The following is a 23,292-nucleotide window of genomic DNA, read 5'->3' as shown; positions in this document are numbered from 1 at the left end:
GATCAGCTGTATTTGAGAAGACTTCTGCATATCTGGGGCTGACTATAGAAACTTGGCTGCTCTTAATAAAAAGGAGAAGGCTCAGGTCATCCGTGGAGCAGCCTGATTTAACTGGACGTGCCCTCTGTCCCGGACTGTCATAGTTACGATGCTGGGACCTGAAGACAGAATGCTGACTGTCCTCTGAACAGTGCCACTGTACCCTGCCTGGATGGCAGGGTGGTAACCTTTCCTCTCTCTAGTACCCAGATGTCTGTTACTCGATACACACTCAAGCATTACTTAGATTAAAGAATAAAAGACAACTATTATTTTTTAACTTTACAAATGTCCCCCTCAGTACCTAGCATAGTGTAAGAACAATAAATATTTTCTGGTTGCTTAATAGTTATACAGGTTAAAAAAAAAGCAGAAATTTCTACTAATGACTATTTCTGAGGAAGAAAATGATGGGGGGAATAAATCTTTCTCATACCTTGATGCACATGAAGCAATTTCCTGGCCTCTTTGGGTTTTCAGCAAACAGAGCAAGTCTAGAAAATATAGTCTCACCATTTCCAATAGGCACCATCATTTGCATGAGAACAGGATGCATCTCGGGATCTGTCTCTTCACAGAGGTTTGTCTGGGTGCTAGGGTCAAGCGGATTCCTTCCTCCCTGACTGGGGGAGCCGATCATCTCTAGCACCAGATGAGACCCTCAGGAACCCCTGCTGCCAGGTTTCCTGCAAGAGAAAAACAGAAGGCTCGCTTCAGTTCACAGTTCCTGAACCTTTTAAGCAGCACTCCCCAGCACATGCTGCTTTTACTTCATGGATCACAACCAGACCCTGGAGAATGAGCCTACTACCTAATTAAAGTCAAACCCATTGCTCCTAAAACCTCAGAGATGGTTTACCTCCATGTACACATGGCCCAGCATAGCAGAAGGAAATTAAAGGCATTCCCACTGTGCATAGATTTAAACAGAGATGTGCCTTGTATAGTCAGTCCTTCACTCCTTTCCTCAACTGTTTATGGTACTTAAAGCCGCTTGGAGAGGAGTTTTTATCTAATGAAAAATACCACTTTCCAAATTCCATAGCACTGGCTGTACATTTAAAGAACTGCTGTAGTCAAACCACCAAAATCTTTAAGTCACGCTGCTATTTAACCAAGGACAAGGTCAGAGCATTTATTACAATTAGACAAGAAAGGAGAAGGGAAAAATCCATCCTTTCCTTACAGCACTTTGCAGGAGACACAGTGGAATCACCTGGGCAGCTCTCTAAGGTCTCAAGGGTTGGGCCACAACCCAGAGGAAATCAGAATCTCAGGGTAGTACCAGGCACTACAAATTCTTTTAAATAAATGTTTGATTTTTAGAAGAGCTTGAGGTTCATGGAAAAAACTGCAAAGAGACTACAGATATTTCCCATATACCCCACACCCATTTCCCCCTATTATTAACACTTTATAGGAGTATGGTACATTTGTTACAATTAATGAGCTAATATTTTTCAAAGATTTATTTATTTGAGAACGAGGGAAAGAGAGAGAGAGAGATCACGCACATGAGTGGGATGAGGGGCAGAGGAAGAGAGAATCTCAAGCAGATTCCCCGCTGAGCACAGAGCCAAACCCGGGGCTAGATCCCACGACCCAGAGATCATGGCCTGAGGCAAAGTCAAGAGTCAGATGCCAAAACCGACTGAGCCACCCAGGCGCCCGTAAGAAGCTAATATTGCTACATTATTATTAACTAAAATCCATACTTTTTTTTCCTATTTCCTCAGTTTTCCCCTAATTTGCTTTCTGTATCCAGGATCCCATCTAGGATACTACACGCATAGTTGTCATGTCTTCTGAGGCTCTTCTGGGCTGCAAGAGTTTCATAGACTTTCCTTGTTTTTGATGATCTTTATAGTTTTGAGGAGTACTGGCCAGATATTTTGTAGAGTGTCTCTCAATTGGGATTGGTCTGATGTTTTTCTCATAATCAGACTGGGGTTATGTGCTTTTGGGAAGAAGACCATAAGAGGAAGCCATTCTCATCACATCAGATCAAGGGCCCATATGTCAACATAAGACATTTGTCACTAGTGATGTTGATTGACCCTAATCATTTGGCTGAGACAGTATTTGTCAGGTTTCTCCAGGACAAAGTTAGCCTTTCGTCCCTTTTTTCTTACTGTACTCTTCTTAAGGAAGTCATTATGTGCAACCCACACTTAAGGAATGCAGGGTTATATTCCACTTCCTTGAGGCTTAGGATCTACATGAAATTTTTAGAATTCTTTGATATAGGAAATTTGTCTATTTTCCTCCATTTATTTATATCATATAGATTCATTTATTTTCTACTTTGGGTTTCAATCTAATACTAATTTATTTTTATTTTGCTGTTCCAGTGTTCCAGCTTTGGCCATTAGGAGTCATTTCAGTTGGCCCTGTGTCCCTTTGTGGTAGTGGTGGTGTTTTTCTGAGCACTTTCTTACTTCTGGGCACCATAAGAGGCTCCCTGCTCATCTTACATATTTCCTAGTGCCAGAATCAGTCATTTATCCAAGTTCTGGTTCCTCTCGTTGGAGAATGATATTAGAAACCAAGATCTGGGTGCTAGGTGTGCTCATTGCTATAGGGTGACATTGCTTCTAGGCTCTTCCGTCAACAGGACAAGGAAATTACGTGTATATACTAACCCATGCATATACACATATCTGTAAGTACTTCTGATGTAACTATCTGTATCCATATTAAGCTAATATGAGTCCATATTGACGTCTCCAACTCTAATCCAATTATCACGTGGATGTTTCCAGGCTCTTGCTTTTCTGTAACCTCCCACTCCAACAGTGAGAAACTTGGCTCCCACCATTGTCTAACCATTTACTGAACTGCTGAATTCCAGTATGCCTGTACGGTGGTATCAGAATTGTTAACCGGTACCCACATGGGAAACAAGTCTATCAACTACGGCACAGCACTTATGGACAGTTCCTTCTGCCTCTAGTCTTACAGACTCTACTCATTTCCAAGGTTACTTAGGTCAGTACCTTTTCTCCTCCACACCTTCAGTGAGGTTGTTCAATACATTCACAATACAGTTACACTGTTTTGTCACCATTCTGCATTTCATCCTGGGATCCCGACCTACTAAATAACTTTTTAAAATCTGCATAAAGTTTGCTTTTTGTCCTATCAAGTTCTATAGGTTTTGACAAATGCATAATATCATATATCTACCATTATAGTTATCCTACAGAATAGTTCTACTGTCTTAAATAATTTTCTGTGCTTCACTTAATCAACACTTTCCCCTTCCCCTGAGCCCCTGGAGACCACTGATATTTCTACCATTTCTATAGTCTTGCCTTTTCCAGAATGTCATGTAATTTGAATCATATAATATGTAGCCTTTTCATACTGGGTTCTTTCACTTAAACTCTTGCATTTAAGATTCACTCATGTCTTTTTGTGGCTTGATAGTTCATTTATTATTTTATTACTAATCCATTGTATAGATGTGTACCAGAGTTTGTTTATCCATATACCTATTGAAGGACCTCTTGGTTGCTTCTAGTTTGGGAAATCATAAATACAGTTGCTGTAAACATTCCTATGTAGGTTTTTTTTATATGAATATAAATTTTCAAAACAGTAACTTAAGTTTTCAAAACAGTAAATATGTAGTAGTTCAATCACTGAATGATCTACTAAGACTACACCTATCTTTGTAAGAAAGTGCCAAAGTATCTTCCAAAGTGTCTATACTATTTTGCATTCCTACCAGCAATGAATGAGACTACTTTGTTGCTCCATATCCTTATCAGCAACTGATGCCAGTTTTTAAATTTTAGCCATTATAATAGATGTGTGTTATTTCATTACTGTTTTAATTTGTAATTCCCTAATGACAAATAATGTTGAGTATCTCTTTACATGCCAATTTTCCATCTGTATATCTTCTTTGGTGAAGCATCTGTTCAGATCTTTTGCCCATTCAAAAACTTGTTTTCTTATTAAGTTTTAAGAGTTGTTTTTATATTTTGGATATAAGACCTTTATTGGATATGTGTTTGAAAATATTTTCTCCCAGTCTGTGGCTTGTCCTTTGGTTCTCTTTACAGTGTTTTTTTAGACAACAGAAGTTTTTAATTTTAACAATGTCTGATTTCTCAATTTTTCTTTAATAAATCACGCTTTGCGTCATATACTTACAAACTCATCATCAAACTCAAGGTCACATAGCTTTTCTCTTATGTTTTAGTCTAACAATTTACAAGTTTTGTATATTACATTCAGGTCTATGATCCATTTTGAGCTAATTTTTATAAAAACGTAAGGTCTGGGACTAGGTTCATTTTTTAAATTTTATTTTATGTATGGACTCCAATTGTTCCGGCACCATTTGTTGAAAAGCTTTCTCCATTGCATTGCTTTTGCCCCTTTGTCAAAGATCAGTTGGCTATATTTGCCTGGGTCTATTTCTGGGTTCTCTATTGTGTTCCACTGATCTATGTGTCTATTGTTTCACCAATGAACACAGTCTTGATTACTGAAGCCTTATCATAAGTCTTGAAATTGGGTAGTATGAGTCTTCCAATTTTGTTCTTTTTTCAGTATTGTGTTGGGTATTAAGCTTTCCAAATGAGTCCAATGTATAGCCAATGTAAGAAACCCTGTGCTGGAGGCAGCTGGGAATAGAAGCAAGAACTCGGATTTTAGAGCCAAGCAACCCTTTGTTCAAATTCTTAGTCTGTAGGCAAGCCATTTGAAATTCTGGAGCTTCAGTTTCCTTTTCAGGAAATGAGGGATTAAAATGCTTACTGGCAGGGGTTTTTGTTGTTTGTTTGTTTTTATAAAAGCAATTCCTTGGAAAACCCCAGCATAGGGATGAGCAAGCAGCAAGTGACTAGTCAAGATGAATTCCCTTTCCTTCATTTTGAATGCTTTCTGGACTCTTTTCTTAGGGTATTCTTAGACCATTTAATTCCAAATATTATGAAGAACTGGCATAGTTTATTATTATGGAATATCTCCCAATAGATGCATAAACATGTAAGATGGGTTTTAATCCAGAGTTTTGCTTCTCCTGGAAACTGGCTGCCTAGACTAAAGAAATGAGCCTATTTGATAATCTTTTTTAGAAGGAAGTGATTCATGTTGAGCCCATGGGGAATTAATTCTGGTCTATTTTTTAACGATTTGGGGAAGAGAGAGGAATTTACTGACTGCATGGAAACAATAATGAGAATAAGTAGCAAATAGCACAAATGATTTAAAAAAAAAAAGAGGGTGGGGAAAGTGCCTTTTTAAAAAATAAGGTAAACAGGAAAGTGACGAGGAAGGACATATTTTTGAAGCAACAATAGGATCTCTTTATGACTATACCTTTGTACTTCTAAAAATTGGGGCCATTGTTTCAGTACACATTTACATAAGTGAGATTATTAGGTAAAAAATACAGTTTCAAGATTTTTGTATAAATGTCTTCTTGTTTTCCAAAAATGCATCCTTCATTCTACAGAGAAAAACAAACAAACAACAAACCATACACAAGCAAGAAAACAAGGGAACAAACCAAAAACTAAAAGTCAAGAAAGGTGAGAAGAGGGGAAAAATAAAGGAACTGCATTTATCACCTACATTTATGCTCCAAGCTTGCTAGGAATTACACACATTTAAATAACTTAATTTTCATGACAAATTTAGTAACATTCTCACTTCATAGATAAGAAGTGAAGGCTCAGAAAACTAAGTAATGGGCCACAAAGCATACAATTCACAAGCCAAGTATGCCTCGAAACCAAGCACTCCAGCCCCAGCTCAAACATCCTTATACCATACTGCTCTAACTCTTTAATTTCTGAAAAGGAGAAAGAGCGTGAGAAAATTTTTAGCTTTCCAAAAAGATCCCCAAAGTTCCTAGGTATTTTATAAACTGAATTCTAATTTTCTTGTACAGATCTCCTAAGAATTCTGGTACTGCCTCCTTTAACAGTGCTGAAAGGAAGGGGTTCTTTCATTTCTTGCAGGACACAGACAGGCACATTTTCACAATGGCCTCCGCAAGACGGTAACCCTCCTCTGGCACCTCCCCAGGAGTCATTAGTGAATCCCAGAGCCCTCCAGGCCTGCTCTCAAAAGATCTGCCAGCCCAGCAGCAGCAATAATAATGAGACTCGGCCACCGTGTAACAGATGCTGGTGATTCACAGGCGAGAGGGCCAGGACTCACTGTGCCTCTCCTTCCCGCTGCAAACGTGAAGCCTAACCAAACTGCTCACAATAAAACTGATGACAAAACTCAAAGAAAAGAAAATGTCAGGGGTCAGAAGTGGCCACGGAAAGCACCGTAGAACCCAATTAAAAGCTGGTGTTTTCCAGTTTCACTTGTGACGAGTATTTCTGTGCACATCCCTGCTTCCTCTCCCTGAGAGAGGTGGTGAGACATAAACCAGCAGAGGGGAAAACACTGCCCCAAGAAAGGAGCTGTTGGAGAATTCACAGTAGCAGGTGCAATGTAATTTAGGAGTAATTAAAGATATTTGAAGAGAAAACAACCCTCGGTCATGTAAAGTAGAAGGAGATGGGGAAAATGGGGACTTAAATTTCAGACACTTTATTCATAAGAGAGACATATGGCTGTCTCCTCACAGTCACGCTGGGAATCCCAGGTGGGAGTGCTTTAAAAACCAGTTATCTAGGGTCTGATCCTCCATTTTGCAAGTCTAGAAACTAAACTTTGTCTACTTATTCACAGCTACTCAGGTTCTCAGGGGATTCCATGCTCACTGGCTTAGAAGATCCTAAAACACAAACCAGAATGCCAAGGTGTGGTTATTGTTTTTCATTTGTAATATTTTCATTTGTATTCTTTTATTTATAGTAGTGGGAAAATTTTTTTCTATTAATTATAATACCATTGCAGGGAACCATCCTGTATCTGTTAGCTCTTGCTGTATAACAACCACGTCCAAACTCAAAGACTTCAGACAATTAGCATTGGTTTTTGCTCATGCATTTAGGGTAGCAGGGCAATTCTGCTGATCTGGGAGAGGCTCAGCTGCTCGGGCACTTGTGCTCACCTGGTGGTTGGGCCACACGTGCTGGCTGATCGTTAGTATAGTCCGGCAATCAGCCAGAGCAGTAAGAGTAAAGGGGTCTTGTTTCCCATCACTGAGCAAGTTGGCCTGAGTGTGTTTCCATGGTGGCTGTGCCATGTTCAGACAGAGAGAGGAGGAGACAAGTATTTAAAGCCTCTTGATAACCTAGGCTTAAAAGTGGCACATCGTGGCTTCCAGCACATTCTGTGGGCACAACGAGTCACAAGCCAGCCTACATTTGAGGGGTTAATAAATAGTCTCTAGCTATTGACAAGATGAGTTGCCAAGTCACATACAGGATACAGGAAAGGTAATAATTACCGCTATTTTGGCATCAACCTTCCATCCCCCCCTCTCACGGGCTCTTAAAAACTGAATTAATAAGCAGAGGTCACTTGATAAAATAAAATCCACTACAATTGGACAGTGCTCAGGGGTTATTTCAATCAGGCTTCCAAAGAATCTGATGAACTGTACTTGCTCCAAACCCAGAATGTACCAAACACCAGATTGTCTCTTTCCCTCCCCTATCCCCTCCCACACACCCTGAATGTCCATTTGGAGGTCATCTCTCAGAGTGGATTATTTCTAAAGATGCCTGCCCCTAAACCCTTCCATTATGCATTGCTTTTCACTGGCTTCAGTCTGATGGTGGCACCTGTTTCCACATAATAGATTTACTTCCTGTAGCCACTACAATAACTACTACGTTTGGTTTTTAGTCAATAAAAATTTAATTGCTGCGAAAGTTGCTTCAGGAAGAGATAGAGGAAAACATTCTCTCTTCGTCTCCTGCCCCCTCCTCAGGGGCAGAAAGGCAATGGCACTCGTGGAATCTGGAAGAAGAACGCTTTTCTTTTTTTTTCTTTCATTAGCAGATGCCGTAATGACCAGAAATTTATAGCCCTGTGGTTCATAACCAAGTGGAAGAGCCCAAATGTCTGTGGGCCACACAGGTTTACTGCATTCACAGGAACATTTCCTCAAGTATCCTGGAACTGAAACCTAGTTATTTTGTAGCAATCCAAGGAACCCAAACCCTGTTAGAGTAAATTAGCATTTAGGTATTCAACATGGCTTTGGAATGAGTCTTTCTGTAAAGATGAATTTTCTAGGTTACTGTTTCTTTACACAATGCCATCCTTATGAGAGCCCAAGGGAGAAATTTCTCTCTGATCTCAGAATGGGAAACAATTGGGCTGCTTCTTAGTACTTGGAATGGTTTTGTGGTGTCTGTTATTACAGATATTGTAGATCATGTATGTGAGGGCATCTCCTTCTTTGGGAAGTTCAGCACCAAAGCTGAGACCCATCTCTGGAAAATCTATAGGACTTTTTGGTATGAATTTTAGATATTAACCTCACACCTGACTTTGCCTTATCTTTCCTAGTTCTATGTACTCTCTATTCTGCCTTCCTTACTCAATGATTTTTATGTTGTTGTTTTTTTCCTTATTTAAGATACTTTTTTTCTAAGTAGGCTCCACACCCAGCGTGGAGCCCATCGTGGGGCTTGAACTCACAACCCTGAGATCAAGACCTGAGCTGAGATCAAGAATCAGATGCTTAACTGAGCTCCCCAGGTGCCCCTATTTAAGATACTTATTAAGCAGACTTATAATGCTTTTTAGAGCCTAAGAGAATAAAGAAGCAAACAAATAAATAAATACCAATTTCTCAAGAAAGTTATAGTTTAATTTTTTTGAATGCTTAAAAAATTCTTTGCTTTTATCTACCTTGATGGGACTCTTCCTTTTCGATTTCAGATACTGTGGCCTGAGTTATTCATACTTCTCAATGGTTCATTATCATCTTTGATCTAAGACGACCCTTCTCATTTTCTTTCTTTCTTCCCTTTTATTTCACTGCTATTCCTCATCTGTCCCAAGGCAACCATTTCAATGTGATTAATGCAAGCTCTTTTGCTACTCTGTGTTCTTATACAACATATAGTTTTATATGCATAAATCCTAATGGCGTGCAACTATAGTTATAAACCTCAATCTGTTTCTTTTTCATTCAGCCCATGTTTTTAAGACCCATATATTTTTCTAAGGGTACATCAACTCTGTTACTTCTCTCTGCGGGAGAGCGTGAACCCAACACATTTGGCTCTCCACTCCCCAAACTGCCTCCAACACCCTCCCTGCCTCCCCCTCCTCCACCACCACCACAAATAGGCTGTGAGGACAATCCTTAAACACAGGATGAACAGTTTTGAGAGTGACAAGGGTGCTATTAGTAATTCCACCAGGACAGCAGATGTGTACTCTCCTAGTACACATCTAGTACCTAGTACACACTGTCCTACACAAGCTGAAATGCCTTGTCACCTTACTCATATAGGACCCTTATGACCTCTGTGAGACTCCCTTCTTGATATGCACCCAGAAGTGGACTTGTTGGGTCAGGAAGTATACATAGACCTAATCTGCTATTACCACCAGAGTCCCCTGCAGCATTTCTAGACCAGTTTACACTCCCATCAGCCGTGGGTGAGGGCTTCCATGCTCCCGTGTGTCCGCCAACACCTGGCAGTACCCTGATTTTGCCAGTCTAGTACATGTAAAGAGATGCCTAATAGTTAATTTAACTTGCATTTTCCTGTCAACTGAGTTTGAGCATCTCTTCATATTCTTGTTAGCTTTTTGTATTTTTCCTTTCTGTGAATTTTGATCTTGTATCTTTGCCCATTTTCCATTGAGGTATTTGTCTTGCTGATTTGCAGAAGATGGTACTTTTTCTAAAGTGAACACACATTTCTTTGTCTTCGTAAACTGCATAAGCAGCCTGACTATCCTTTCTTGCAGAACTAGGGTCACATGATGATGAGCATATGGATTGCTGGGGTTATAAGATGCTATGAAACATACAGTTTGAGAGAGACAAACAAATTATAATGGACTGAATGGTGCCTCCCCTCCAAAAAAATTCATATATTGAAGTCCTAACCCCCAATGTGACTATATTTAAGATGTGGCCTTAAATGAGGTCATAAGTGTGGGATCCTAATCCATTAAGGCTTGTGTCCTTATAATAAGAGAGAGACATCAAGTCAGTAGCATGCACACAGAAATGTTTACTTCAGGTGGGCCTCCAAGTCAGATACAGGTAAAAATATCAAACTCATTTAAATTGCTTACCTTTGGTGCCTGAGTGGCTCAGTTGGCTAAGAGACTGCCTTCGGCTCAGGTCATGATTCCTGGGTCCTGGGATCGAGTCCCACATCGGGCTCCTTGCTCTGCAGGGAGCCTGCTTCTCCCTCTGCCTCCGACTGCCATTCCCCCTACTTGTGCTCTCTCTCTCTCTCTCTGTCGAATAAATAAAATCTTAAAAAAAAATTGCTTACCTCTTCGGGCACTTGGAAGCATCAGAACTTGCTGTTTAACACTTGGAATGTTTTATAAAAGTTAACCAGTGGTGTCATTTCCAGGAAACTGTTCAGGATATAGGCTGTTTTCAGAAATCAGGTATTTCTTCCTCTGGAAAAAATTAGTGAATTTTTCATTTTCATCCTTTTTTGTTCGTTCTTTCTTTCTTTTCTTTTTTTTAATTTATTTTCCAAAGTCATGTCCTTCTCTGGTACCACCAAGTTTCCTAGAGGGAAGATACATGTGGCTCAAACACCTGTGTTGTTCTTAAAAACTTTTTGCTTCTGCAATTCACAATGTCCAAAGACACTGGATCTTTGGGTCTATGATTTGTCCACCTGGCAAGAGTTTTTCATGGGTCCTATAGAATGGTTTCAGGGGTACTGCTGGTCATCGTGTTGCTTAACTGTACGTTATCAGGAACATGTCTAATGCGAACATTGTGGTCAGTTCCTACCAATGTGTAAACTCCAGTAGAAATGATTTACAATACCTAATATAACACCATGTGGCAGCATTCTACAGAACTGAGCTTATCCTGCTGGACCTGATATCAGACCCTGATATCAGACTTCAAATCTCCAAGTTCCCAAACTTTCGGCAGAACTCCTTGGAAGTCCTAATGCATATCCTGTGTTTCTACAGAAGTTAATAGAACTTGGCCCAGCTTTTAGTAAATGGTCCCCTCCTCGGCCACCTCCTTTACCACCCCCACCCGCACTGGATAGCTGACTTCTGGTCCTTCAGGAGGGTACACTCCCTTAATCTTCAGATACTTAGAAGACTGTTTACCTGTTCCCCATTGTAGTATTGCTCTTTCCTTTTTATTTCTCTTTGTCATTATATTTCTTTTTCACTGTTATTATCCTATCTGCTTTCCCTATCTGCCACTCCCATTCACAGATGTTCACCTTGTCTTCTCTTTTCTATCTTCTTTTCCTGTTGCTTCTCTGGCTTTTGGCTGAGCAGAGCATCCATTCATTCTCAGCTTGACCCTACAGAGCAGGTCTCCTTCCATCGCCTGAAATCACCTGGCAAAGCTGTGTGTGTGTGTGTGTGTGTGTGTGTGTGTGTGTCTGTTTGTGTTTGTGTACACGTGCACACGTGTATGTGTTTTCCTGGAGTGAGGACCGCGGCAGACCCTATGGCTGTTCTACACCCCCAACAATTCCCAATTCCCTATGTCCTTGACTTCCTTTGCCATAGAGGCTGAGAAGCTGAAAGTTTTCAATTTGCCAACTTTCTTTGTTTTGACCAATGAGAAGGAAAACATCCTTTCTTGAATAAAAAGCAAAGCCTCACTAGGAGAAAATCCTTTGCGCTTCATTCTTTCCTATGATTTCTGCCTGGAATGTAATGTAAAGCACAGACAGAAGCAGCCAGCTAGCAAACATGAGGCTGCCAGCCTGGGGATGAAGAACCATACATGAGGTAGAAGGGCAGGAAGCTACAAAGAGTTTTAAGTCTCTAACAGAGATACCCCCATCCTAATAGATGTGCCCCCATCCTAGCTCTGGACAATCTACCTCCAGACATATTTCTACATGTTATGAAATACACACACACATACACACAATTTTAAAAAGAAGATATAAAAATATAAACAAAAATTCTGAAATTTTCTTCCTGTTCCCTGATTGCTTGGTGTATGACCTAGAGGCAAGCATCCTATTTTGGAGGCCTCTGCTAAATAACCAAGGCATTGCTATTAACAGAAATCGGCAAAAGTTAAAACAGCAATGATGAAGAAGGGGGGAAATGCCCAGAAAAGTATACTCTAAGATAGGGTGGTAATGTTCAGTCATTTTTGTTTTATATGTAAGTGACTGGAAGGATATCCATAGCATGCTAATGGTGGTAGCTTTAACCTAACATGTGTTCCTAGCTCTCCTCGTCAACCATGTACTAACTTGCAACAAGAAAAAGAAAAAGAAGTGTTATTTCGAATTTCCCAATAGTTCAATACAGGCCCTCCCTCCCTTCCAAAATTTACTTCTTCCTTCCAGGTGCCCTTGTCAGCGTGCTGAGTGTCTCCCTACACTGCACAGATGTGCTCCACCATGAGCCCCCACCTGTGAGGACAGCCAGGCAGGTGCAGTGGTGAGGACTAAAGAGGATGAGGGCTCATTGCAGGTGGCCTGCAGCCTGCTCTGGGGTGGAGGTGGGTGGGGTTGGAATAAGGAAAGTGAATGCCCTATGAAGCATCACCCTTGGTCATAAGGCAATCCTCCTACGTATCAGGGGAGTGTTCCCATGTCTCGTCCCACTTATCACCGAATTGTCCCAATTCCTATTCTGTCATAGAGTGATGGGCATTTAGCCCTGGAACACCTTCTAGTGCACTCCTGCCTTTTCAGAGACAGAAGAGCAAGCTCTGAAAGTGAAGGGTATGTCCAAGGTCAAAGAAGACATGTAGGCAGCAGAGTGGGGATCGGAACCCATTCAGATGCTCACAACCACCATCGCTACTGCCTCAGGAAGTCCTTCTTGCAGGCTGGCATTGCCCCAGAGTGCCATCTACAGAGTCTCTTGCCTTCACGAAAGCCCTATAAGGTAGGTGTTGTCCCCTCCATGTTAGAGTTGCAGAAACTAAGGCTCAGGTAGATCTTGTGGTTTTCCAAGGCTAGAAGGAAGCAGAACCAGGAGGTGACCTCACCTCTGTCTAGCCCTTTCCATTTCAGCTGACTCAAGACAGTGTATTCTGATGCTACGCATGTTCCTACAAAGTCATTTCCCACAATTCCTCTAGAGGGGTCCTCCGCTACTGGAGTCTCAGGAAATCATTTCAGTGCCACCTCCCTCTCCCCTTCAGTGCAAAGAATCCTTCCCGAATGAGCCTGTTCTCTCAGCAGCTGGTGGTATTTGATTTGATTAACACCCTGGGACCTATCACCAGACGTAAAGCTGATGCCTAATTAATTGCTTACATTAAAGAGCTGGCACTTCTTGCATTCAGATCACACTTTCAGCTTCAATCATGTTTTCGTTTCAGCAATAATATTTACATGATAAGCAAATAGTCGATTCATACTCCAGCATGGACCTAAGCTGGGTGTGGGACTTCCCTAAGCAGATGTCCTTGACAGGTGTAAAGAAATAGGCTTTTTTTTTTCACAGCAAGAGCCATGAGCAAGCTCTTCTACTTGTTTTTCAATAAAAAAAAATCATGCTTGGATCAATAAATATTCCTTGAGCACTGACCTGTTCTGTGTCAGTCATTCCATTTCCAAGGCCCCATGGGGGACCAAAAAGAAGTGCACTCACTAAGAAGTCACATTAGACTTAACTGTGTTTTCTTCCTTTTTTTTTTTTTTTTTTTTTTCGTCCAAGATCTAGATGCCTTGATTAAGAAAACAGACTCGACATTAGACATGTCAAGTTTCAATAGGCATTTGCTGAGGTCTCCTGAGATCTTATCATGCAGGAGGTGGGGGAGTTTGGGATGTGAAATGACTCCTGGGATGTGAATGGGGGGTCAAACTGAAACGAGGTGAAGTGCCACCAGACTATCCTACACAGTATCTTTAATCAGAACGTGGATAATGATACAGAAAGGCAAGATTCTACCTTCTGACAGCAGGAAGTTGGAAGGGATAAGGCAGCAGTTTGGATGACAAAGTTCTTGACAATGGGCAGAATTCTAACACCATGAACTTGAGTAAGAACAAATGCCACAGAACCACCAGAAGCACTACTCCACAGAGAAGGTGTGGCTTTCTGGAAAAGGCTTGACTGCGATGAGCCACAGCTTAACCCAAGGCAACGGTGTGAGGTGTGTCCCAAGTCACTGATGCATCCACTTGACTGAATTTGTGAAGCATCTACACTTAGGACCGGGAGAGTCCTGCTCTAATTTTCCCTAATCCACTCACCCTCATGTAGTGCATTCAGCTCAGCTGTAAGAAGGCTGACTGTACACCGTATTGTTCTAATCAGGACACTTTTTAGAATGAAAGGGTTTGCAGGTATAAATTAAGCCTGGAAAATAGGCATCAGTGACGACTCCTGGACAAACTGGGGTCTATGTTACCTACAAGGGTTGTAGACAGATTGGAGGGTATTCCAGAGGAGAGGCTCGAGGATGGAGAAGCCTCAAAAATGGATTAAAAAATAGATAAATCTTTGAAGAAAGAGATGGTTAGTCTGAAGAAGAGCAAAGTTTATATGAGAGCTACTGTGAGAAATTATAAGGGCAGCATGTGGAAGAGAGGGGACCTGGGGGTTACAGGTTCTGAGGGGTTCTACTCTGGGGTAGCCAAGTTACCTCCAACAGGAAAGACTTTTTGGAAGCATATCTGGCTATATCCATCAGTTTCTGGATCACATGCCTACATAGTTCTTCAAAAAATTCCACCAAAATAGTAATACTTCCTTCTTAGTGAAACCCAGCTACTTTTCTTTAAAAGTGCTATTATTTTTTTTTTAAAGATTTTTTATTTATTTATTTGAGAGAGAGAGAATGAGAGAGAGCAAGCACATGAGAGGGGGGAGGGTCAGAGGGAGAAGCCGACTCCCTGCCGAGCAGGGAGCCCGATGCGGGACTCGATCCCGGGACACCAGGATCATGACCTGAGCCGAAGGCAGTCGCTTAACCAACTGAGCCACCCAGGCGCCCTAAAAGTGTTATTATTGTGTAAATATATGGTGGTGGTTCTTTCTCTTTTCAGAGAGAACTTATTTTATGGAAGTTGGACACACATCAATCTGTGATTCCCTGGGCCCCCGCTGTGGTTTTATGTTTTATATATGCTTTTCAGGGGACTATTGAGAGGAGAATTCTACCCAGTATTCTCCTTTGTACAGACCAACACAAATATCATATTACACAGTAGAAAACACCAATGGTTATAAGATGCATCACTATTATCTGCCATTAAGGAAGAGGAAAAGATACCGCCAAATCAATTATACCCCAAACTCCTTCACATCCGACTGACTGTCTTGGGTCACTTTTCAACTCAGAATTGGCCTGTTGTTCCCATTTTCCACATGATATTTGTGTCTGTGTCATCAAGAGCATCAAGAATGCAGTATTTCTTTAAAAAAATTCCACTATTTTCTCTAGAATTTTCTTCCAAACAAGTAACACTTGATGATCTGAAGATCTGATGTTGTTCCTTTTTTGATCTAACCAGCAAATGTAGGTTTTCAAACAACAAGGAGTGTATTCTTTCTTCAAATAGTCCTTAAATTGTTTGCTGACTGAAACTCCGAGGGACACTGTCCAGTTATGCCACCATGAATAACAACAATATCTATTCTGCATAGACAATGACAGCTACTTTCCAAATGGCACCTGGCCAACAGATGCTTGGGATATTAGAATGTGAAGTGTGGGTGTTGTAGAGTAAAATACAGTAATTCAATCTGCCTGTGCTCTTCTGGCCTGGGTTATACGCTTTACCTGCTCTGGGGTAGCTAAGTGATAACCTCTATTGGTTCTTCTTTACACCAATTAAGGGTCTCCTCAAAAGCTCTCCTGGGTTGTCTGTATTTCCCCTTTATGCTCAGCCTTTCTACTTTGGAATTATTCCTAATCTTTTCATTTCAGCTAGCTTTCCACTTTATGCCCATCAACTGGTGGAAGGCAAAGCAAAAACGGGAAGGTCAACCAAGGTTTTGCATCGCAAAAGAAGGCATGCTTCATCTGTGCTTTTATGAAGAAGAGCTATGTGACTTGATAGTACAGAGGTAGTTCTTAGCTCTGACTGTGAAGCAAAATAATTGGTAAAGATTTTTTAAAATGTAGATTCCAGTGGGCTATCCCAAGACCCACTGACTCAGACTCTCAGGGGTGGGGACAGAATTGAGGGAGAGCAGGCACTTGTATTTTTAGAAGAGTTCCACCGACTGATGTGATACGTCACATAGGTTGTAAACCTTTAGGAGGAGGAGGACATTGGGCATTTTCCAGTTCATGCAGGGACAATTCTCCTGACCTACATGAACACAAATGTGCAACTCTAACTGTGTTGCAGGAAACAGTTCCTATGGATGGACCCCCATTTTTATTCAAACCGTAATATTCACACCTTTCTGTGCTCAACATGATTAAACCAAGGGGTAGGAAGGATATGGCTATGAATGGGCACGGGATGGGCATGGCAAGAGCATGGGCAGGAAACAAAGGATGAGATTTTCTTTTTCCAGCCTTCCAACCATCCCATATGCTGGCTGGTCTGAGGCCATAGGGGAGGTGGCCTCATCCTCTGTTCTCTGGCCACAGCTTTGCAGGACAATTTCAGGAACAAAACGATTTGGGCATAATTCTGGTTCCCCGACTTGGGGATAGTCTTTAGCCTTAGAGTGGAAGGCTGTACTAATGAGGGCCTACCCTCAGAAAATGTGCAAATCCCTGTACCAGAGGACCCAGGAAGAGGTTTTTATGGCTGTGGGAGAGTCCTGATACTCTCTCCTTAATCACCTCCTTTCCAACAAACGTTCTTCAGAAATTTATGTAAACATTAACCCCTCCCCCCACCCATCTTGTCTAGGGTAAGTAAATAACCGTCGATTCTACTCTTAGATATATGGCCTTTTAATTATGCCAGGGAATTCAGAATGCAGTTTCCACACCAAAGCCCAGATCACCTCTGACCTCTTAGATCCAGGGACCTCTCGCTTATATCCAAGAAAGAGTCTGAGACTTATTGGCTCCTGTGAATTTCTTTTCTTTCTGGGCCTAAAGCAGGGGCTGAAAGCAAGAACGCAAGAGGCACAAATCATTGCAAATCAGTGCTGATGGCTGAAATAAATATTTACGTTGTACTTAATGCTTATTCTCTTGCTACCATGTATTGAACACACATGATGCGCCAGGCCCTTTATCCATATTATCTCATTTACTCCTCACCAAAACCTATGAAGTAGCCTGCACTGTCCACCCCTGTGGCAGAAACAGACTCAGGTTAAGCAATACCCCCAAGGTCATGCAACAAATAAGGGCTGAAGTCAGGAATTAATCCCAGATCCTGTTCCAAAGTTGAAGGTCTCTCAAACATTAGTTGTATTGGAAAGACAGTGAGGAAAAAATAATATGGAAATGACGGATGGTAGATGGATAGATCAATAAATATGTCATAAATACATCAATACACATAGACGCATGAATATAATTGAGACTATCAAACAAGCTAGGTCATTATTACACGGTGACTTGCACTGTTTTGTATGTTTGGAAAAGTTTGAAATAAAGCGTTGGGGTGAAATAGAAAAGCAGTGAGGCAATCAAAGCCATGCCAATTCAACATTCTTTCAAGGATCTGTCTCATGTTTCTATAATGATGTGTTTTAGAATCTTAAATTGAGTCTGACAAATATGTATCGAAGCTTTATGATGTACCAGGCACCAAAATACCTGCCGGCCTAGGATGCTACATTCACGGTAGGTGCCGTGAGGACACAAGCCAGAGCCCTTCTGGGTTCACACGCAGCAGCTGACACTAGCTCAGCCCGTGATCCAAAGCCAATTCTGATAAAGGGCCAGAATCCATGTGTGACGTGCTGAAGGAACACAAGGATGGAGAGGTCTGGAAAGGTGCCTGGAAACAGATGCAATCTGAATTAGGCCTTGGAAGAAAAATAGGGAAGAAGTCAAAATGTCTGAACTGTGTTTACTCAAAACACTTCTGACCCCAAACATGTGGGTCCCCTCCTCCCCACACATACAACCAATCCTCCAGTACCAGCTGGGTATCCTGCAATTCAATTCACTTCTGACACTGTCTGCGGTTAGAGCCCACAGGTTAGGAGCTCAGTCTCCCAAGACTGCCCTGACTTCAGAGGCCAGTTGAAGGTCGTGGGTTCTTTGTTACCACGCTAGTGGCGTTTCTGAGCACCGGGGACTCATTTTAACACTTGCAATGCTGGGCTGATGCATTCAACTTGTAGAGATTCCTTCAGACTATCTGCCTTGGAAACCACTTAGCCATTTCTGTTCTGGGGTTTGGCAGTCTCCTTGAGCCCTACAGGAAAGGGATGTACCCACTACTTTCTCCCGGGGTGCTCGACACAAAGCCTCTTTTCAAAGGAGAGAGAGGCTACCAGCTTCCAAGGGCTTTCTCTGCTTCTCCTCTACTCCACCATCTTCCTTCTCTCTTCCTCACCTCCCTATCAACAGCTGAGAGCTCCTGCCCTGCCCCTGGATCTAGACCTCTCCCTCCCTCCCTGTACACAAGCAAAGCTCATGTTCTACCAGAGGCTAGAAGTTTAGCTCCAACTCAACATATAATTACTATGCCAAGTGCCCTTAGGGTCTTGGCTTTTGAAAATTAAAAGCCCTTTCCCCCCCTATTTTTTGGTAAAACTCCTTTTTTCCCTGCTACAGTAAATGATGCCTAAATGGGGCTGGGGTGGGCTGGGGTGGGTTGGGGTGGGCTGGGGTGGGCTGGGGTGGGCTGGGGTGAGGAAGAGGCAGAGGCAACAGGAACTGCCAGGGAGGAAAAATAGTTAATATTTTAAAAATATCATTCTGTCAGTGTTCTTATCACCGCCTTTAAATTTGGTTCGTCCCTTGAGCAAAGAGGGAAAGACTTACTCCACACCCTCCTTCCTGTTCTTGTGTCTCAGAAGAATTTTGATTCCACGTGACCTGCTCTCGACTAGAGGCTGAATCCCAAGGTGACCCTAATTCCAAAAGAAGATGAATCTCACACCTTGAGAGCTGCCTCGGTCTTAGTTACCGCTGACTCTCTGGAGGTTTTTCTCAGGAAATACAGCAGAAGGAACCCCAAATTGCTAATCAACAAAGTGTGTAACAGTTTAGAAATATAACACTTTATTTATGTTAATGGTATGGCTGGTGCGCCTTCTGTGTATTCTCTGAACAATTTTAACACGAGGCCCTTAATTTGGAGCTATGTGCTTCACGAGTTTCCTGTGCCAATAATCACCACAGGGAATTCAATATTTCCCGCACTGCTACCTGTCCACACGCACTTTGTCTCTTGCCCCATTTGATGAAACTTCCAATTCGCATCCCTGTGGCATGCCTTCATCTAGATCCCTTCTTCGGTTTAATTCTCTTTCTGGTCCATATGACAGTCTTCTATATCAAGCGTGGGGCCTGAAAGAGAAATAGCTTGTCAGTTAAAAAAAAGAACTGAAGCCAAAAATGCAGATGTTTGAGGAAACTATAAAATATAACTTGATTTTTTTCTCCACCAACTGCCCACCTCAAATGAGGACCTTGGGAGTTTTATTTCTAAAACATAACTCTGTATTAGAAAGGCTCCTGGTTTCAAGTCAATAAATACCCATAGGACCTATCTCCCACCATAAACCCATACAGGTAAGGGTCAGAGATGTCTCTTCCCATTAAGCAGAAAGAAATTTTCCTTGTCACAAATTAAAATCCTCCCCTGTGGCTGTAGATTTATCAGCAAACTTGCTTACAATGGTCTTATTAATGGTGATTGGGAACAATAAATCATTTCCTCCTGCTACAAAGTCTGCTCAAATTGGTTCAAAATGGCAAACCTCCTGTTGATATGAACCTTCCCATGTCTTGGAAAAAAGTGTAAGAGAAAGGTTTAGAGTGGGATGGGACCCACATTTCTAGGATTTAAAGGGAATATTCAGCAGCATGTGGCTTCACCACCTTATACATATTCTTAATGCCCAGAAGAAATATTGACCTGAAATGCATTGAGTTTTTGTACACTTTTACCCGAAGAGTTGAATACCAATGATTCAACTGAACTTTTATTATTGAGTGAAATAACACAAATGCACAAAATCATTCAGGGAGTCTGTGTGTGCTCAAAACCATACCCTCTCCATTCTTCCTTTCCATCAGTGAGGGAGGAAGCTTCCTTTTATTTCAAGAATACAAATTTAGGTCATATGACCAATAAACGCTCATATGATACACATAATACATTGATTGGGCTTTGCAGTTCTGAAAACAATAAATCACCAAGAGCTAAAGCAGTGATCATTTTAAATAAGATCCAGAAATATATTTATTTAATTTGGTGTTGACCAGTTACCTCCATTATCTTCTTGGTACTGGGCAAAACACACAGGAAGTTTTTCTCCCAACATCCGCCCCCCAAATAGTGCACATTCTTGCAAAAAATATCCCTCACCTAACCAGACATTTTCTTAGAACACATGCAGTCTTTTTAACTCAGGTAACATTCAGACCTGTTATACATTTTTCAGCTCCTCTGAAGACTTCAATAAAGCAAGAAGAATCCATGTGCCTCACTCAGTCAGCCTGACTTAAAGGAGTAGGAGACAAGAATCATCCACATGTAGAGTTAAACAATGCAATTTTCCAAGTATACACCCGCTGGGAGAATCAATAACCTCTTCTCAAACCAGCAAATTGGTTTCAAGTATTTGGTTCACTGGTTCCATCCAACAACCACAAATAAGAGGACACCTCCTGAGTGAAAGAGAAGGGGGTTATGAATCCTGGAAAAATGTGTTCTCATCAAAATTCCTGTGCTTCTCTACAGCATAGATGATATTTGCAAAACTCTTTGGAAAGAACACTGGGTTTAATTTCAGGCAATCCTCTTTGATGGGATTTTAACAAAAAAGCTTTTGCAGAGTACTCTATCTCATTTCATGAAAACAACTCATGCCATGTAGCTGGTTAGATAATTTGGTATTTTCTGGATTTTAGGTTTTTCTTAACATTGCAGCCAGATTATTCTTTCTAAAATAAAACTGATATTCTCTAGAAAGATTTAGCTGAAGTAACTGGCCCTTCTGTGGAGCCATGAGCTCTGGGAATATTTGTCAGAAAACCTGGTCCTTTGGCTGACATTGCTGCTATGAACATTGGGGTGCATATGGCCCTTCTTTTCACTACATCTGTGTCTTTGGGGCAAATACCCAGGAGTGCCATTGCTGGGTCATAGGGTAGCTCTACTTTTAATTTTTTGAGGAACCCCCACACTGTTTTCCAAAGTGGCTGTGCCAACTTGCATTCCCACCAACAGTGTAAGAGAGTTCCCCTTTCTCCACAACCTCTCCAACATTTGTTGTTTCTTTCCCTGTCCATTTTCGCCATTCTAACTGGTGTAAGGTGGTATCTCAATGTGGTTTAGATTTGAGTTTCCCTGATGGCTAATGATGATGAACATTTTTTCATGTGTCTGTTAGCCATTTGTATGTCTTCTTCAGAGAAGTGTCTTTTCATGTCTTCTGCCCATTTTTTGACTTGATTGTTTTTTGGGTATTGAGTTTGAGAAGTTCTTTATAGATCTTGGATACCAGCCCTTTATCTGTAGTGTCATTTGCAAATATCTTCTCCCATTCTGTGGGTTGCCTCTTTGTTTTGTTGACTGTTTCCTTTGCTGTGCAGAAGCTTTTTATCTTGATGAAGTCCCAAAAGTTCATTTTTGCTTTTGTTTCACTAGCTTTTGGAGATGTATCTTGAAAGAAGTTGCTGTGGCCGATGTCAAAGAGGTTACTGCCTATGTTCTCCTCCAGGATTTTGATGGATTCCTGTCTCACGTTGAGGTCTTTCATCCATTTTGAGTTTATGTTTGTCCACAATAGCCAAACTGTGGAAAGAGCCAAGATGCCCTTCAATAGACAAATGGATAAAGAAGATGTGGTCCATATATACAATGGAACATTACTCAGCCATCAGAAAGGATGAATACCCAACTTTTACATCAACATGGATGGGACTGGAGGAGATTATGCTAAGTGAAATAAGTCAAGCAGAGAAAGTCAATTCTTATATGGTTTCACTTATTTGTGGAACATAAGGAATAGCATGGAGGACATTAGGAGAAGGGAGGGAAAAATGAAAGGGGGGAAATCGGAGGGAGAGATGAACCATGAGAGACTATGGACTCTGAGAAACAAACAGGGTTTTAGAGGGGAGGGGGGATGGGGGGATGGGTTAGCCCGGTGATGGGTATTAAGGAGGGCACGTACTGCATGGAGCACTGGGTGTTCTACGAAAACAATGGATCATGAATCACCACATCAAAAACTAATGATGTATTGTATGGTGACTAACATAACATAATAAAATAAAATAACAAAAAAAAAAAAGAAGGAAAACCTGGTCCTTGAAATAGAATGTTTGTGTCCCTTACTCTCAGGCAAGGAGTCTGTGTTTTCTTTTTTTTCCCTTCCTGCCTTCTCATTCCCTGAGCACCATTGACCTTCCTCTTCAGTCATCAATATCTAGCATCACTTCCACAAATTTATGTCACTCTCCTGCTCTCTGAGGGCTTCTGTAACAATCCTTCTTCCTTCGGAAACTCCTTTCCTTTTCTTCCTCTTAGGATAGAATGCTCATGCAGAAATTCTAGCCCAAAGTACAACTACTTTTTTTTTTTTTTTTTTTAAGTAGGCACCATACCCAATATGGGGCTTGAACTCACAACCCTGAGAGCAAGAGTCACATGGTCCGCTGACTAGGCCAGCCGAGTGCCCCACCAAAGTACAACTACTTCCGTGTTCTATAGCAAAGAAAGGTCTTTGTCCAGCAGGGTAAGTTGTGTCTTCTGCTTAAGCGCACACAATTTCAAAGAGACATACACAAAGGGAAAGGAAAAGGGACGTAGCCTAGCCAGTCCTACCAACTGGCTAATGAGCAACTTATTCCCTTGAGTGGTCCCCAAGGCTGCCCTCCATTCCCATCTGCCCTGTCCCATGCTCACCACCAAAATGGCCAACCTTACAGCACAGCTCTCAGAGCATCTTTGCTCCACTAGTAAATGGAGTCCTTTCTCCTTCATACTGCCTATGTCCCCTTAAGACACAAGATGCTTAGGAGATTTGGGAACCTAAAACTACTGTTTCAGAGACACTATGGGCAAAACAGGCCTCTGTGGACTGCCCTAGGAGTCCTACTAACAT

The 23,292-nt window shown here is 41.5% G+C and overlaps 1 long non-coding RNA gene across 22 annotated transcripts in view; it reads right to left on the bottom strand.

The window, feature by feature from the left end:
• The window catches only part of LOC116646722, a 120,384-nt gene that overhangs the window by 37,584 nt on the left and 59,508 nt on the right, over window positions 1-23,292 (bottom strand). For 18 of the 22 annotated variants that reach the window (XR_004302185.1, XR_004302178.1, XR_004302183.1 and 15 more), the window contains 5 exons: window positions 19,396-19,522; window positions 17,816-17,999; window positions 17,057-17,152; window positions 10,437-10,684; window positions 476-725 (listed from right to left, as the gene is read on the bottom strand). This is a non-coding gene — a long non-coding RNA (uncharacterized LOC116646722). Of the gene's footprint in view, window positions 1-475; window positions 726-10,436; window positions 10,685-17,056; window positions 17,153-17,815; window positions 18,000-19,381; window positions 19,523-20,604; window positions 21,292-23,292 lie in introns of those variants that run through there. The other 4 variants (XR_004302180.1, XR_004302179.1, XR_004302191.1 and 1 more) reach the window with 4 other exon arrangements.

Source organism: Phoca vitulina, unplaced genomic scaffold (assembly GCF_004348235.1).
Source record: "Phoca vitulina isolate PV1807 unplaced genomic scaffold, GSC_HSeal_1.0 scaffold37, whole genome shotgun sequence".
In the NCBI taxonomy this organism is placed as follows: domain Eukaryota; kingdom Metazoa; phylum Chordata; class Mammalia; order Carnivora; family Phocidae; genus Phoca; species Phoca vitulina.
The sequence above is the reverse complement of the archived record's forward strand: the minus strand, read 5'-3'. Positions and strand labels throughout refer to the sequence as shown.